Here is an 18718-nt window from a genome sequence, read left to right as displayed (position 1 = left end):
GCTAAAGCATTTACAAACTGACTCTTCCCCTGCCCTACTCTAGCATCAGGTAAGCAACTGATTTCATTTTGAGGGAGGTGAATTTGGTTTGGTTTTGCTGTTTGTTTTTTCTTCTTGAACAGTTCTTCACTGTTTTGTTGTTGGTTTTTTTTTTTTTGGGGGGGGGGAGTTCTCTCCCCCTCTCCTCTAAAACACATGCTTTCTTCAGAGCACAAGGGTGACAGATGGATGGACACTAAGACCATGGCAAAAATTAAGATCTGACATCTTGGAGGCTTTCCTAGCCACAAGTCAAACCTCTCTGTAACAGAAAAAGCATTCCAATATGGCATTTTTAGTAAAAATTCAGTATTTAACCCTTGGGAGGTAAGGAAATATCCCAATTTAACGTTTTTATTCAGTAACATATAAAAATGTTGGTTTAGGAGTTTCTGTAATTACATTATTTTCCATTTCTTTTTCTCTGTGACCTGGGCAATTGATTCCATTGTGATTAAAGCACCCTGGTTTTGGAGCAAGGGAGATAAAACCCAAGTACCAAATCAACATATCAAAGTCTCTAGCAACATTCCTGGCATAGTTTTTCTGCAAAGCTCATAGCATGCTCAGAACACATGATTCTGGAGTACAGATTTTATTGGCTTCACTGCTCAGAGCAGTCATCTCAGACACCAAAGAAACCTACCACACAATATTGTCATTTCTGTCTCTGTGTACACATCTGTTGTGTCTAAAAATCAAGCTCCCAATTCCTTCACACATTCACAAGCTGAAGGCATGTTATCATAAGTTCACAGACTGGTTTGGTATGGAAGGGACCTTAAAGCTCTTCCAGTTCCAACCCCCTGCCCCAGGCAGGGACACCATTCACTAGACAAGGTTGCTCCAAGCCCCATTCAACCTGGCTTCGCATTATATTACCTTTCCTTGAAAACGATAACCTAGGAACAGGATACTGTGTGTTTCAATTGGCAACTGAAGTGGGAAGAAGTAAGAACGGAACTTCAAAAGAGCCAACAAAAGAACAACATCCAGGGAGGAGGATGTGTCTCCAACAGGTTCTCACACCTCCTTTCTGCAGCAACCTGGTGTTCAGTCCCAGGTGCAGGCTTGTTCTCACATGAGTCTCAATTGGGCTGAGCCTTGGAATGACCACACCACACAGTATGGCTTGTAAACAAGTTATGTGAAAGACCAAGGAAAAAAACCTTATGTCAAAGTCAGAAAAGCCTCCAGTTTCAATTACGTATATGTAAACCTTCTGCATGAATAGACTTTGCCAGATGTTTCCTTATCATAATACACTTCTCTTATTAACATGACTAAATAAATACAACTTACCCAAATCAAATCCTGACCATTTCCCCATTTTAAACTTAATAAATGTTCTCAGTGTTTGTGCACTTTTTCAGCACGCAACCTAAAGTCAAGAGCTTCTTCATTAAAATATGCCCTACTGGGAAATTTGGGGGGGGGTGTTGTTTTACTTTGAACAGTTATTGTGCCATGACATAAGGCTAGAACACTGTTTTAAAGGGCTGCTGACTCTGGACAATTTATATGCTAATTTCAGAAATGATTCCTCTTACATTAAATAAGGAGCTAAGGAATGTTCCAAAGGTCTAGACAGACCACATCATTAACAGATTTCGTAAATCAACGCTAATACTGCCCACAGCATATTACATCGTGTGAACTTTCTTCACTGCACACACTTTACTAATTTTAGTTCCACGTGGTTCCTCAGCTAACTGGCCAAAATATAAACTACACTGGTTCCCTAAAGCCTCCCAGTGCCTATCTTGACCTTGGACTTGCCTTTAATATTAAACTTGAGGAAAAAACTGAATGGTCACACTTTTTTTTTTTCTTTTTATGCAGGGTACATTCATAAATGGTTTATACAGGGTTAAATGATTAATAGAGTATGAAAATGTTAAAAAAGTATGGACAACTACAAAGAATACGGGTAGCTGTTACACACCTACTACTAGATGATCAGCTATTTAGGCAAGTCCAATGCAGAACCGTATATTCTAGCCCAAAAATATGTGCAAAGGCTAAGAGTGGCAAACAACCCAAACACCTTCCAACTTGTTTGAGTACTGGCAAATCCTCCAGCATTTATTAGCAGTGTTCTGAGGCTACTATTGTTTTAAAGGACAAGTCAAATCTGGCTCCAAATTTAGACTTTGTATACATGAGCTGTTATAAAGCCTTAGAATAACAAAGTTTTCCAGTTTTTATTTTACTTCCAATAAAAGTGATCTTTAAACAAATTCTCATGTGGCATATGTAATCCTAACAATGCAGAACTGAAAAAACTCAAAATTAAACAAGCATCACTAAATCAAAATGAAAAGATTATAAAACACTAAGACAAATTTTAATTCTTTCTAGGTTTATAGCTTAGCTTACTAGCTCCACTGCTGAAACAAGGCATGGATGCAAAGCATGATGCTAAGTGCTTAGCTGTCACAGGAAAGAAATTAATCTCGCTAGTGATGAAATTTTGGTTTTAGAAATCAACTCAATTCATCACTCAGAGCATTTCTAGCATCTTGTGCATTATCTTGACATAACACGTTATTGCTGTCTCACTGATAAACTCTACAGTGCTAAATCCTAGAGGTAACTTCATATGACAAGAATTTGATTTCTTTTGAATGGAAGTAAGAGCTTCCTTATCCTTATGGTCTTTGTTTTCTTTTTCTTTCTACTTAACTGAGAATTATACCAAATGCAAATAACTTATGCAATCTCATAGTATCTTTCTCATCAGATAATGTAACATGTTGCGGACACAGAGCTGAATATTAAGTAAAAAGAGCACTGGGCACAGGCTTCTTCCCACTGAATTCAATAGCTGAACTTCCACTGAGTGTCAAAGAACTGAATTAGGTATTTGGTTTATAGTATGGGTGCCAGCAAACTCTGCCCCCTCATCTCACACCCACAGAAACTCATCAGTGCTCTACAACTTCATTATAACTATAGGAGCCATCTTTCAGCAAACTACAATCAGCGATGAAGTGCAGCCTTCCATAGACCAGTACAAGACCTCAAGAAACAGCTAACAGATCACGCATGCTCTGCTATACATCGGACACCTCACTCAAATGACTCCTGATAATCATCAATGATGGTAAATTGGCAGCTGAGCTACTGGAAAAATTCCAAGCTTCACCTTTCAGCCACAGGAACGAGGAGGATATATGTCAATATGATCTTTGGCAGGGAAAGGTATATTGTTTCACTGCTGTGGGAAAAATGCTTACTGCTCAAATATTTCCTTAACATGAAACATTAGAGGTAGCATTAGTAGCGATAATCAACTTTCCTGGCTAAGTGAAAAAATAACTCCAATCCACAGAAAAAAAATAATCATGTTTCATATCCTCACTTTTTCCTGAGCACTTAAGCAGAGATGCTTATTGCAAAGAGAACAGGCCCTTGCATGCTCTGGGGTTTTGAAACTCAAGAAGGTTCCCAACTTACCTTTCTTTTCCCTCCATCAACAAAAAAGGAGGTGGTTAATCAAAATTCTGAGGATAGACTATAACACTTCTGAGATACTGAAAACAGGAATCCTTACACTCCAAATCTATTTCTGAATGCTCAACCTTGTCCAAGAAATAACGTGTCTCGGAAGACAACCTTAATTTGGGAATCTCAGAAACCAAAGCTGTTGCTGAACTCTACAACATACAGAAAAATTGAGCTGTCTTTATAATCCTTGCGTCAAAACCATTGCCATAAAACACCCCATTGCTTACACCAAGTCAGGATTGCCCCTCAAACCACGTGATATTCCACCACTGACCATGTTGGAGCTTTGCCATTGCTGCCATTGGGAGAGTATGTCACCTTGTGGCCACAACACTGGAAGCACTACGGAGGCACTGGTTGCTACGGGAAGCCACATTGAAAAAGAGGTTGTTTCTCCAATACTGACTTTCACACTTTTCCCATTCTAGTACAATGCTAAGAATGTTGCTAAATATTCAGACAGATAAACTTCCTGAGAAAGCACTAGTAAAGCACACAAGGATGGATGCCTGCTACTGAGCATGCAGGTGCATACAATACACATAAATATATACATGTAAAAGCTCCCTATGCTTCCCAAAGGACAGAAAAGTGGTCCCCAGTTCAGAGCCACCTTTCTCCTCTCCTTGCTAATTTTTTTTCACATCAGCTTCATTCCATCATCCTTTACCCTCCTGTGCAGGTTCACCCAGCTCCTTTCCTGCATCAACCCACTTAGTTTCCCTCAGAAGATACCCTACCTCAAAAAGAACAAAACAATAACTGAAATTCTTGTTATTTTATTTTATCATTACTTCTCTCTATATCCATCTCCTCATGTTGTCTTTTTAGGTTAACATTTCTTTCAGACAGGGATTATTCACTGTTCTGTGTAATAATACAACACAGCCTGGACCATACCCAGACTCTAGGCACTACCATAAGAAACTGAGAATAAAAAGAAACTTTCTTTGCCCTAGGGTAAATGCTCTCCAGAGTGATACCAATCATAGTTATCCACCTCTGCAAAAGGAACCCCAGAAAGCACATAAAAACATGCCAAGCATTTTAGAACCTAAATGACTAATTCTTTGGAAAAACAGTTATTTCAATCAAATTTTATACTATGAAAAGTAATCACACTTTTACTCTAGGCATCTCTGAAATACTAAATCATGGTTTTATTCAAGTCTTGCCATGCTTTCAAGGGTACTTTGGAATAATGCATACCTGTTCACAATCACTCCTTTCTCCTCCTTGAGCTGCCTGAATACAAGTAGGAACACATTCCACTTGTAAAAATTGTCCTATGAGAGACCGTATTTATAGACCGATAAAGAACGAAAGACTTAGGATGACCCAATGAAAACCGTTTCTGAACATATTCAGCATTCAATGCTTTTTTACTGTAATTTTATAGCAATGATTTACTTCATTTCTTAGTGGCAAAGCACTTGGAAAATCTGAAAAGATAGGTTAGGGCTGCGTATCTGCTTTGAGGGTCAAAAACAAGACCCTCCCTGCTATTCTCATAGCACGTCACATGTCTGACTAAAGGCCACTGAAATCAGGGAAAATATTTCAGTCTCTTCAGTGCAACAAAGAACTTACTCCCTCTTCCGCAGAAGAGCTCAAAAGCAACTTAATGACAAATTCTGCTGAGTAGTAGATGCATTTCTACCACTCTTAAGAAAGCAGGAACTCAGAATCCCAGCCTTCTAGTCACAGAGAACTTCCTGGGCTATTGCAGGGACTAACGCATTCTAAGATGCCAACAGAATCTGTTTCCTTTCCCATGGAGCTCGAGTTTCCACCTTTGGCTACATTCTCAGACTACAAAGTCGTAGTTTTAACCCAACTTCATAGAGTATGCAACAAGGAGAGTGGAAGAACTTCCCTGAGCATGCACTGAGCTGTCAGCCAAGAGTGCTATAGAAGGAGACATCAGTTTCAGATCAAGATGGAACATTACAGTCACCTTATCTCATGACCTCCCTCACGCAGATCAGGAACTCAGGCAGATCTAAAAAGGTTAAATGCACATTCCAGAAAAGCATCCACTTGTCAACTCTGAAGTAGAACAATAACGCTTCAAAACGCCATCCTGCTTGAAAAGGTACATCAGACATTTTTGCTGTGAAAGTTACTCAGATACAGAGAGAAAATACTTCCTAGTTTAGCATAGTACACAGCATACATCATGCGTTCTGAAAGCAGAGTGATTCAGAGCCATGGCCAAAACTTGGCAGGAACTGTTCTTCAAGGAGGGTAGTTCGAGTAGTTTATCCCTGAATTTAAGCTAAATTAAGTTGGTGATAAATCCTCTGCTGGTGAACTTAGGGAAAGGAAACATGCAAGATGATGGAAACAACATTTAATGAATAATACATAATCATTCACTTCCTTTTATATAAGGCCACATGAAATTCCAACAGTCTGTGGTACACTGGAAAACAGGCATAAAGCTCTGACTCCTAATTGTTCAGTCTACAACTGAACAAGGGTAATGAGTGAGGACTTAACCAGAACATGCAAAATACTCAAGAGAAAGAAGCACAAATGCTTCTTTGGGCACCTACAACAGAATTTACCTGAAATGTCCTAGACTGTGTTACAGAAGAACTCACCATATCAACGCAGCCACACAGATTATTTACCACATGAAGAAACAGCTGTACCACTACCTGTCAACATTATAGCTCCTATTCAGTGTCGGTTCAAATTTCCCTGGGAAATCACTTCCACCATGAGGACACTACACATAACAGGACACTCAAATTGCCAGGTGTCACCACTACTCATATTGTCACATGTACTCTGAGTTGTCACTTCAGAGTAACTACATTTCACCTCAAAAAATACATGACTGCTTTGATGACTTCAGTTGCCCTTCTTCAAATGACAGTACCTTCTTTCCCCTTTCTTTGCTCCAGAATTTGTGTAGGCTATTTCCTAATTACACAGGCTTCTTAGCTTAAATAAACTTCCACTAAAATAGGCAAGTCACTGAGCCTAAAAATCACCCTTTTAAACATGTGAGGGTTTGGCACAATTTTGCTGAATCCCAGGAAGATCCAAGGAAAACTTCAGAAATTCCTGCTAGTGTTGCTAGCAGATCTGACCTTTGGTTGCAGTCACTGAGGCTGGAGGGACTATACACACCAGTCAGTGCTTATCTTCTAGATCCTCATGCTAGTTTGTTAACATGATGTTTTTGCGTCTCCTAGAATTCACCCTAAGATAGCATGCTTCACAACAGAGGTACACATGTAATTATTAGCCCACAAACTGCCCTTTTCCACCCACTAGAAACCATCAAATATCTTTGACACAGAGAAGCTGAACTGGGAGGAAACGGTGGTTATCCTCTTTAAGTAACCCCTAGAGAAGACGAGAATGTCGTTGCAAACTTGTGGGAAAAAGAAAGGTTTTACATTGTCAGCATATAAAACTGGAACAGGACAATAGACACTGTGTTTTTTCCGCAATCAGGTTGACAAACTCCTGAATGTGAAGAAAATGAAAGCCAGAGGCAATTTGTTCCAAAAGCCTATTAACTGAGGGTTACAAAGTTGAGATTTAGAGAACCAACTCCTCAAGAGTCAGAAGCTGCACTCAGTCTTGAACACAACATGAAACATCAGTACTAGAACAGTTATAATGACCTTTTAATAAATAGCTTTATAAGTTTTTCTATCAGCCTTTCTTAAACCAGTGTTTTCATCCAAAACAAAGTAAGAAAATTCTGCTACATGTGCTCCAAACTGACTGCAGCACTCCCAGTCACCTTCATGTTCTACCACCAATTCACTTAATCTCCACACGTTGACCTACTTCCAAAGCGGCTTCAAATAAATTTTCTACAGATCTAGGACTCATAGAATGGCTTGGGTTGGAGGGAACCTTAAAGCTCACCCAGTCCCAATCGCCTGCCATGGGCAGGGATGCCCTTCACTAGACCAGGTTGCTCCAAGCCACGTCCAACCCGGCCTTGAACACTGCCAGGGATGGGGCAGCCACAGCTTCTCTGGGCAAAGCTCAGCGCTCTTTCTACCATCATGTTCTCGCTGATGGCTGCATTCCTAGTATGCCCAACACAGGTATTGTAGTAAGAGTTTGTACACTTGACCTTCAGCACCATAATTCCCAGTCTACACCTTAGCCTTCTGCAAAAGTTCAAGCACAGAAGCAAATGATGAAAAAATTTAATGTGGGGACATATCCCCCTTCTACAGGCAAACACAAATAAGCGCAGACCTGTGTGGATGCAACAATTAACAAGGGAATTACTTAAGCTAATAAGAGAAAATGGCAGGGATTAACTGAATTTACTGTAGTTAAATAACTGCAAGTACATTATATGATCTTGTCTGTTGTAAAAACCTCATAACACCTGGTCCAATCATAACAAAAAAAGTTTTACTGCCATTATACCACCATTGCTATCTTTCCTCATGCTGTTTTGTGCCTTCCACTAGGCAGCTCCCTTGGCTGTAGTATCTACCTCCTAATTGCTCCCTAAGCAAAGTGGTGGCTTACATTTCCTACAGGAAGCACATTAAATCACTACTGAGATATGTGCTCATTTTGAACCTACCAAAGCAGTGCTGATGCCTCCAAGGCTGCCACCCTTCTTTGTGTTACCATGACAGAAAATCCCCTCACTACTCTACCACAGAGCTAAAAACAGAAGATGCCACAGAGACAGTTTTTATACGTACACATACATATATGTTTATACACAAATATATATTTTTAGAGAGAGAGATAGACACAGATACGTACAGACACACTCCTGGGGAGAAATCTTGTCTCTCAAACACATAGTCCTCTCTCACCATAGATACCATTCCAAGATCTCATTTGCACCTACCAGCATCAGAATTGGGCAGAACTACAGCTCCTGCTGCCTTTATTTTGTTGGGATGCCAAGGGAAGTGGTAAATGCTCTGCTGCCACCCAATGATTTTTCCTGGTATTGCCCATTTCTTAAGACGATGTCATCCTACTCCGTAACCAGGTAAAAAAAAAAAACAAAACAAAACAAACATCCAGTTAAATTAAAGGCAGCACCTAGAGCTGAAGCACTTACATACTTGTGGTGCCTTGTCCTCTGGAACACGGCACATCACTTCCTCTCTTCACCTGTATGCAAATAGCCTCAGTTCTTTTTATCATTCTGCCAACAGAAGCAAAACTTTATCTGAATTCCAAGTCACAAACACATCATTGTGCTCTGGCAGTTAATTTTTACTGGTTTACAATGTACTTTCCTTTACACAAGAGATAATGTCAGCTAAGCACAGCAAACCTTTCACACAGCTGTTATGCTTTATAGGTGATCAAAGCATTGATTTCACTGAATTACATCAATGCCAGACACACTGATTCCCTTTACTGTTTTCACTCCGGGACTGTTCAGTTCCTTTCTTTGGTCTCTACAAAGCACAACTTGTTTTATTCCTTACTACTACGTCTAAATTAATTTTGCAGTGGTATATAAACCCAAGTGCTAGCCTATCAGGTTTAAGTGAAAAGGCGAAATGCTATTACTTATAGGTGGGGTGAATAAAATACAAGCCTTCAAATGTTTAAACACTTCAGTTTTCATTGCAGTATAAATATACATTTGTAAAAAGCCAATTTAAAGAAATTCAAGAAACTAGCAAAGAAGTTTTTGTCACTATGTACTTCCACACAAGAACAAGCTGCTCAGTTTTGAAGAATATGCCCAGATTGCTAGGGCAGCAACATGTGCATCTGCTCAAATTAGTATAATTTAACATTTACAAGACCAGTTTGTACAATGAATTACTTTAAAGTGTGGTTTACATTTTCAGTTATCAGCTTGAGATGGTATAAAAGACCCTGACTGCTCAACGCACGAACGCTCAGTTGAGAGCTTATTGTTACAAAAGAACCACAATTACAGGTTGAAAGGAAGCCCAGCAGTGCTTGATTTATTTTCACATATTTCATTACTGTTCTTGCTTTGGCACATAAGATGTAGCCACCAGAACATGCAGGTCCTGGAATACACACTAAAAACCTAAAGAAAGGAAAAAAAATCCGTCTACAGAAAACCTGTCTACAAGAAAAATCTGATTACTGTATTAAAAATCTGAGATTATTTCCAGAATGTTTTGTCCACTACTGCTCTCTGGGGTTCTCAAAGATCAGAGATTGTTTTGAGACTCATTAGCAGTTACTGGTATTTATTTCATTCAGTTAGGACAATGAAACTTGGACTGGGTACTTTGCAAGAGGTTTAACCTTCTTACTCTTACATTTTCACACTTTAAGCACAACCCAGAACTGTTCCAAATACAAACATTCTGATACAAACAGATGTGTATTACCAAATATTCAGTGCCTGAAAACATACCTTCTTGTATTTTGCCATAAAAAACAAAACTCGATTGTATTCCAATCCCCTGACTGAGGCCTCACCACTTCACTATGCTGAGAATGTTCCATTAAGTGCAGCCAGAAGTGATGATCACCCAGCCCAACCCGCATGGTCAGTCTAAAGTGGGGTCTTGAACTCCCTCTGCTGGCTAAGATCACAACTAGAGAATTAAAAAGACCCTGCCATGCCAAGACAAAAAAAAAAAAAATATCGAAAGAGAGAAAAATAGTACATAAAACATCTTAAAAAAAAATATCTTTATATCTTCTTTGCTTGGAGCAATGTGCTCTAGTAAAAGATGTCTCTGCCCATGGCAGGGGGCTGGAACTGGATGAGCTTCAGGGTCCCTTCCAACCCAAACCAGTCTGGGATTATGTGATTTTCTGTAATACCTAAGAGTTGCAGTTCAGCTTACAAATACATACCAAACACAAATTTACAAGGGTAAGCCTTAAGTCCTGTACATGTTTGTGCTGCTTTTATGGCAAAGACTGTCCTGGGCTCCTGCTTGGTAAGGCTGTTAACTCACCAACATGCTCCTGGACACAGAAAATATAGCTGTAATGTAACACAGTTGTCACAAATCTTGTCAAATTCCTTCTTACACAAGGAAACTCCCTTCCTCTCAGTGGGACTCTTACATACAGATAAAAAGGGGTTGTGACCCATCAGTGTATCACCATCTTATCTATATGGGATTTAATTCAACCCTTCCTCATTTAGTAAATCGGATGCGGTCCTCCCCAAACACCTGCTCATGAGGTTCTGGTGAAAAGCCAGATAACACCTCTCTCAGCACACATCAGAAAACACACACATGAAACTTCGGGGCAGAACAGCTCCAGATCTAAATTTCACAGCACCCACTTATACAATGTTGGTGATTTGAACCCAAACCTTCAGTCCACTCTTGACTTTCCAATAATGCACAGAGCCTGCTATACAGATCTCCAAAGGACTGTATCAGGATCACTCAGAAGACAACAAGAGAACCAAAGACTTTGGAGAATGTCAGAGGCAAATCTTAATAGTCACTGTGGAGGGTCTCAATCAAGCAGATGTTTCCAATGTGTGCCTAATTTTCAAGTACTGAGTTCGACAGCAATAGATACTACATGGGCACCAACCCAAGGCAAAGTTCAGACTAGTGGAAAACAAGCAGAAAAGCAGAGCATGAAAAGCATTTTTTCATGTGCTCTATTAGCCCAAGTAATCTACCCTAGAGAGGCCCCAGCAAGCAAGTTAATTTCAGACCTCAATTACAACACATGGGCAACTTTACTGCCCAACAAAAAGTACATTAGATATTTATGATCTCATTTTATTAAATTCTCCTATTTATGACAATCACCACTGGGTGTGTATGTGCGCAAGGTTAACACAAGAATCTATACTCTATTTGTATATTAACAAGACTAAAAGCTCACTTGCATGGCAGGTGTTACAGTGGCAACATGCTTGGGTTATGGATTAACAAACTCCTATCACAAAGTGGGGTATATCAACCAAATCTAAAGCAAGAAAAGCAGGTGCCTTTCCTGCTGATCTAGCCGAGGGCCCCGACTGAATTACATCAGGAAAGAATAGCTTTGCTTTCCTCATGAAATCTGATTAGAGAAAGAGAGAGGTAACACCTTCCTCAACAGAGTGAAGGACAATCGGCTCTTTTGCAGGCCCCTGCTGCTGGCTACTTTGATCTAAGTATTGTCTGGCTTTAACACCTTCACCTTTGATTTTTGCAGAGAACTGCTTTAGAGCAGTTTTTCTATACCAAGTAATCGTTCAACTCTTTTTAGAGAAGCCACCAGTTATCCAGGATGCTGGAAACTAAAAACTTGTCGTTTTGGTGAAACACAAGATTATTCTCACTGGTATTAAGCAGGTAAGGGAAGACACATTAAAAGACTTAAGTTCTATTTTCTAAGACCATTACTTAATAAAAGCACTGGCAACAGCTCAGGACATTGTGTCTGGAACCTATTCGTTCCTAAATGCAAGAAGGAGACCTAATACAATAAAATAAAACAGACTAGACTTGCTTTCCAAACTCCCCTCAGTAGGATGCTCCTTGTACAAGGTCATAGTTACACTGCCACTAGCCAGTTCAATGCTATAGTGTTACAGTTCTGTATCACACACTAAACAGTCGTTCTTTTCTGGAAGCTAAGAGACACCAGTCTGAGCCGAGTTAGAATTTGAAGCATAAAAATCATAATCCCTTCTGGTCTTACCTGACATGACAGGCTGCATAACAAAATCCTTACAATTTGACTCTGTAATTACACATCCAGCCCAATAACCTGAGGTCATGTTAAAGACTGTATTTCACATTACACCAGCACACACCTGCTACACAACAGAACTTGGTCATAAAAATGCATTCAGTTCCTATTTTGACATGAATTTCCATTCTCTCAGATGCTGACGATCCTTTGTCAGCAAGATCATGGAGGGCAATTGGCCTCTTAGACAGTCTTCCAAATTCAATATGAGTTGGCAAGCACTCACCAGCTCTGAAAAGCCAAACCATTCACTCACCTGAAAGAACTAAACATGCAGTAGAAAGGTAGATGAGGCTAAAGGGAAACTCAAGCATTCTTGAAGTGAGTTTCAGAACTAACAGAAATCAAAGTTGGAGCTGTGAAATAACTGCTGTTTAGGATGGGCATCCTGTATTTTTGTACAGCTACAGTAGTACCTTTAACTACTGGTACTAGATTATTCACATCTACTCAAACTTCCAGAACATGTGCCAGCTGCAGATCATCCCTCCTAAATACTTATCAATCAGATGGCAAACCTGTCCTCTTTTGATACAGTGGGAAATAGAATGAGAAGTTTTGAGCTTCCTTCACTTTTTCTGCCATTTAAAAAAAAAAAAAAAAGCTACATACAAGAATAATAAGCAGCAGCAAAACTTGAAACCAATTGATGTGGAAATGTCAACATCATCTAATAAACACACAACTGAAGTTCACAGCTGCTGCTGCAAAAAAGAAGGCAGCATTGTCTGTTAGTAAAGGCAGTGAGCAGGGACTGCAGGTTTTCTTCTTAACTCTCCCACAGATTTCAAGCTCAGCTGTGGGCAGATCACCAAATATCTCAGCTGATCATCTACAAACTGAGGATAGTAATATTTTCCTATCCCACCAGGATGTTTTCAGGAAAGTACTTGGGAGGCACTCAAATAATGCAATGACAGGGACCATGAAAGTATCTGTACAGAACAAAGACAACACCTGCTCAACTAGCTTAATGGAAAAAAGATGACTGGAACTCGTACAAGCAGTTTCAAGCATTAAAGGACAACTTTTAAGTCTTCAACTTACAGTTCAAAGTTAAAAAAAGAATCAGCACCAGTAAATCATTTTTTATACAATCACTGTGGAAAAATTCTATGTATAGGACTAGATGTGAAGCTCAATGCAAAGAAAAAAAAAACACCACTACATAATTGGGCTGGGATTGTAAATCAGAGAAGACATTTAGGTTTTCCCTTACAGTAGGTAATATGGGTAATTTATGACAAAACATCATTTTGGCAAACAAGTGCATATATGATGGAGGTAACTGTATGCCAGTTTTTCCTTCAGAATTGCAACTATTTTATTTAGCCAAGACCCTTTTAAACAACACATAGACTTACTCTGCCTTGTGACTCCATTTTATACACATTCTTGAAGTTCTCATGTTCATCATTTCAGGAGGAAATGATAGGTAGTTCCTCCAGTAGTCTCCTGCACATTTCACTATGTACTTAGTATTTGAAGAGTGACATCTCAGCCTCAAGCATTTCCTGAGCATTTTCTCTCTTTATGCTGAAAAAATAGTACCTCTACAAATACAGAAAAAGATTTAAGTACAGAGTGAAATAAGAACTTCATCAGTAAGCAAGTGTGAGAATCTAGTGTTTATTCCTGAATTAGAAACAGATTTCCCATGACCTTAACTTCTATATTTTAACATTTTTACATAGATACTCCATGATCTATGTTATCTTTCAAAGAGAGAGAGATGGTATCTGTGGAGAATGCAGGAAAGCAGAGTGCAAAGTTACGAAATACATTAGCCCACACTTCTACAAACTGACTAACGATACTGAGCATGCTTAAGTCTCTGGACCGTGTCCTTTTCTCTCCATTGGAGTCTAAATGCTCAAGTCTCATTGGAAGGCTTCAGATCCAGTGAAATATCAGACCAACTTCAATTAACATCATTGCCAACAAGTGTTACTTTTTCTAAGATTTCCTAGCTGCTTCTATGCATTACACAGCATCACTTCCCCAGTAATAACTTTCAATTTCATTCACCAAAGTTGATACACAAGCTGAAGTGTCAAAGACAGAAGTATCACACATTTTCTGACAACTGGTAGCAAGTAGAGCAGACTGTACAGATTAACTTCATCTTTCCTTTGGTGAGAACACTTATCTGATGTGCTCAGCTTGTCAGTGAGCAAAGACAAACTGGGAAAAGGACATGTTCCTCCTCTTGCCCAAAAAGGTAAGGGGTGTAGAAATGAGATTAAAGGGAACTCAGCAAAGAACTGCATAGACAACTATGTAGGGACCGGGGGATGCTGGTCAAGTATCAGCCACAGGGATGCTGGTTAAATATCAGCCACAGAGCACATGGAACTAAATCTCATCTTCCTGCTTATAATGGGAAGCTGAGGGAGTTTCACTTTTTTCTCTCTATCCCTACTTGTAAAGTACATGCATGCTGTAAACATTTGTAAGCCATTAGCTAGAACCAAGAGCACATGTTGTAACAACAAAAGCTAGGTCTGTTATAGCCATGGGAATTCTTCCCAGTGAAACTCCCAGAAAGGGAGGCGGAACAGTATCTCGGGGACCAGCTGAAGTACCACCAAGCAGGGGCAGGTCCACAAACATCCAGACCAAGCTGCAGCAGCTGACTGTCTAACCCTTCCTAAAAGGGCACTCCAGTGAAGGGGAGTCTGCGACAATTATGCACAGTACAGTGCTCAGAGTTAGAAAGCATCCCTCACACCTAACCACTCTTTTTGCTGAAATCCAAAGCACAACTTGTTCTACAAGTGGCACACAGAAATTACACAACACCAACAGTTTGCTCCTCTCAACCATTTACATACTTAAATATTATTTTAAAAATTCTTTGCTTATCTTTTGTTTGCCTGAAATTATTTCCTTCAGAGTTCTTCCCAACTCAGACCTTCCAAATTACGACTTCTGTTACTGTCCTGTAACAAATGCCTTGCCCTACCTATTTTAAAATTCAGGGTCCAAAACAGGAACAGTGGGGCCTAAAGGGAAGTATTGTTACTAATTACATAAAAGCAATTTTCTTTTGATTTCTTTCAGATGCTGTTAGCTCATTTAATTGCAGTACATTTAGTAAGCCCTATAACATTTGTCTCCTAATACCACTTACTCCCTGCAATGTACTTTTGCATTTTGTGATTCTAAACTGTAACAGTCCATGTTTGTTTCTCAAATTTTATCTTGCTAATTTTGCCCATTTCCTCTAGTTTATTAAGATAATTTTGAAAGTGTCCTATATAATGAAGTGCTTAGCGTTGGAACAGAAACCAAATCTCACCCCTCCATCTCCCCACCTCCAAATTATTTCTACCCAAAGTTCACATCAACATTCAGAGCCATTTGTTATAAAGATTGCAGATAAAGTCAAACCCACTTGATTTGTGGAAAGCTTCTATTGGCTGAATGGGCTTTTAAATGAACTAAAATCTAGTAAAAAAAAAAAAAAAATGAAGAAAAAAAAACATAAAAACCTACATGAAAAAGCAGACAGATACCTATTTCTGTTTTGTTTTCAATAAAAACCCAAGGCAACTGGAGTACTGAAGTGACTTCATCTGACTAAAGGCACAACACTGAACAACAGCAGAAGCCACAGTAACACTGTGTACTGCTCATAATACACTATCAGGCAAAAAGAGAAACCATCTAGTAAGAAAGAGACACCTTAACCTGACATTTCAGAAATAACTACTCTATACCCTGCGTTAGTTTCCCATAAGCCCCATTTCTTCTAAAAGCTTTGTATGTCCTTGTGCTTTTGTGCATATTGAAGTGTTGGAGGGATGAAAAAGCAACATTCCCAAAACATGTGTTAAGAGACGTACAGTCTCGCCAACAAAGAGAAGCCAAGAAGGCATGCCTCATGCACTTTATCACATAAAGCCCTGACACCCAAGGCAGTATTTCTTTTCTTGCCTGTCATTTCTACACAGTTGCTAAGTTATTCTATCTGCCCTATTTGCAGCTATGACCAATATGAGCTCTTTAAGTTCCTTCATACTTAAATGTGCTTGTGAGGCCTGACACTGGTTTTCTGGATTTCTACTGAAAGAATCAAGAACATTTAAATTGTGTCCATCCTCTCCTTCCACTCTTAAATCTTGAAGTAATACATATCCATAGCAAATCAGGAAGGAAAAATGTAATACCTGAGGACACAAGTTAGCCAACAGTCTGGTGATTAAGGCCCCCCTTCAGAAGCCCGATTTTGTCATGCAAGATGATCTTCTAGTTGCTTTTGCTTTCACATGCTTCACCTAAGCATCCGCAACAGTCATTGTCAGAGACAACAGCAAGTTTAAGCCTTTAGCCTGACCTAGAATTGGTTTTGTTCTGTTCTTAAATAAATAAATAAAATAAAATCTTCTAAACCAGAACCTGTTTCAAAAGAATGCCATGGACCCTGCTGAATTCTATGCAAAATCTGCCCCGTTTGAAATGCTACGAGAATGCTTATTGCACTGATCTTTTCAGGACCAAAAATTGATGAAGGAATACCTAGTTTGCAGATGCAAAGGCTGAAACACAAATGGAAATCAAGCTGTTCCAACACTCTGAATGCCCACTTCTAGCGAAGTTTCACCTTAATAATTAAGCATATCAAATACCTACAGATGCTGCTATGTGTTTCTAGAACTGGAGACTAACAGCAGCACACTTGAGGTCCTGCATTTTGAAAACAGAGAGTTGCATCCCACTTGTATTTAAATTCTTTCATGGCCCCAGCCTTTCAACGAGTAAAGATAATGGGAGCACAGATGCTGAGCACAGCAGAAATCAGTCACAAGGGGAAAAGCGAAACCAAACCACGAGAATCATTTCAACACCCCAGTTATTTTCATATTTTATGAAGGAACTTTTTTTAATAATAATGCAAACCTCAAAGTTCACCCAGTTACATACATTCATTTTCATGATTTATACAATTATTGCATAAGACTTGTGGTCATTTACATCTTCCAGTTCAAGTGACATCAGGTACCACAATTCTGTGTTAAATTTTAGTTATACTTTCAGGCAATTAAATGTGAAACAGAACAAGACTAAGACAATTCCGTTCAGAAAGCCTTCTTTACATTTGTCCAGATGGAAAGGCTGCATAATGGAGACACTTGTGATATTTAAAATAATCCCAAACCAATCTGAACTGCTTTGGTAGACTGCAGTGGAATGTAATGATAAAAAAAAAAAATTATAAAAAAATCCCAAGAAAAACACAAAAATCCAAACAACCTTAATAAACAAAAACAATTAAGCTTGCAGGCTGATAAGAACTGGCCACTTCCTTTCTGGCAAGGCAAAGCTACTTCTTCAAGTATTTAGAAAAATGGACATTAAAAATAGTATTTCTATTAAAAATAGTAGAAAAGTAAAATAGACTATTTAACCTCTGCTAATAAGTGCCAATGAACTGCTGGCAGTGATGACACCATGCTAGGAGCAGAAACCATCTTGATGTAAAGCCACACGAAACAAAAACTCAGATCTAGCAAAAAAAATGTGGGTCAATGCTTCTATCTACTTGCAACAACGTGTTTTGCAAGTGCATGGCTGAAAATAAGCACGGTAACACCTCAGAAACCAGTGCAAGTGAGTTACTGGGTGGATTATTCTGGAACAGAAACAAGAGACCAAACACATACAAGAGAATGGCTTAAGGGCAAGCCTACAAGAGTAAAGAAAGATTGCAGGGGTAGCACACAGCTCCATTCAGATTTGTGCCACATATATGCAAGCTGCAACACATTTTGTTTCGTAGCACAACTCAAACAGAAGCTGAAGATAAAGGAGACAAGAATTATTATGCAACTTCTGAACAGTGAGACATCACAGAACTATGCTTTTGAGATCAAATGCACCAGCATACCAGCATTTTTCTCTCCCTTACACAGAAAAGAAGGAAAAGATGGAAGGATGAGGAGAAGGAAAAGTGTCTGTGCTTTTATCAATGTAGAGATCATCACAAGAAATGTCAATTTTGGTGACCAGAGTCTCAACGAGAAGGCAGCACCCCAAAGGGTAGTTTCATTTTTACACACAGAAACAGTAGTTGGGATTGATTCTATTCTTCATAGTGATTTACTATTTATGTGACAAAGATTCAGGCACACACACCTTTTTTTTAGAGTAATACTAAGGAATAATGAAAAGCACATGGCCATGGCTTACCATTCATTCTCCACTTTAGATTTGTTGACAAAGTTATTTACCTAAAAAGCATTACCCAGATGAAAGTGAGTGGAATACAGCATGTGGTTCATTCTTGCAAGTGGTTGAGCCCTTTCAATTCCCACAGACACATATGAAAATTTTAACTGCTAAGCACCTTGATTATCCCATTCAACCTTTTCTTCTCTCTCTCTTCTTCTCCCCCCCAACCCTGAAGCAAGAGACTCACAGTGCTACATTGCAGCCAAAGTTCATTCCCCTCAGCTTTTTCACAGAATATGATACAGCATAGAACAGGACTTGGGAG

The sequence above is a fragment of the Pezoporus occidentalis genome, unplaced genomic scaffold (genome assembly GCF_034315485.1).
Source record: "Pezoporus occidentalis ecotype Australia unplaced genomic scaffold, CSIRO_AGI_Poc_V1 ctg121, whole genome shotgun sequence".
Taxonomy (NCBI): domain Eukaryota; kingdom Metazoa; phylum Chordata; class Aves; order Psittaciformes; family Psittacidae; genus Pezoporus; species Pezoporus occidentalis.
This window is presented reverse-complemented; position numbering follows the sequence as displayed.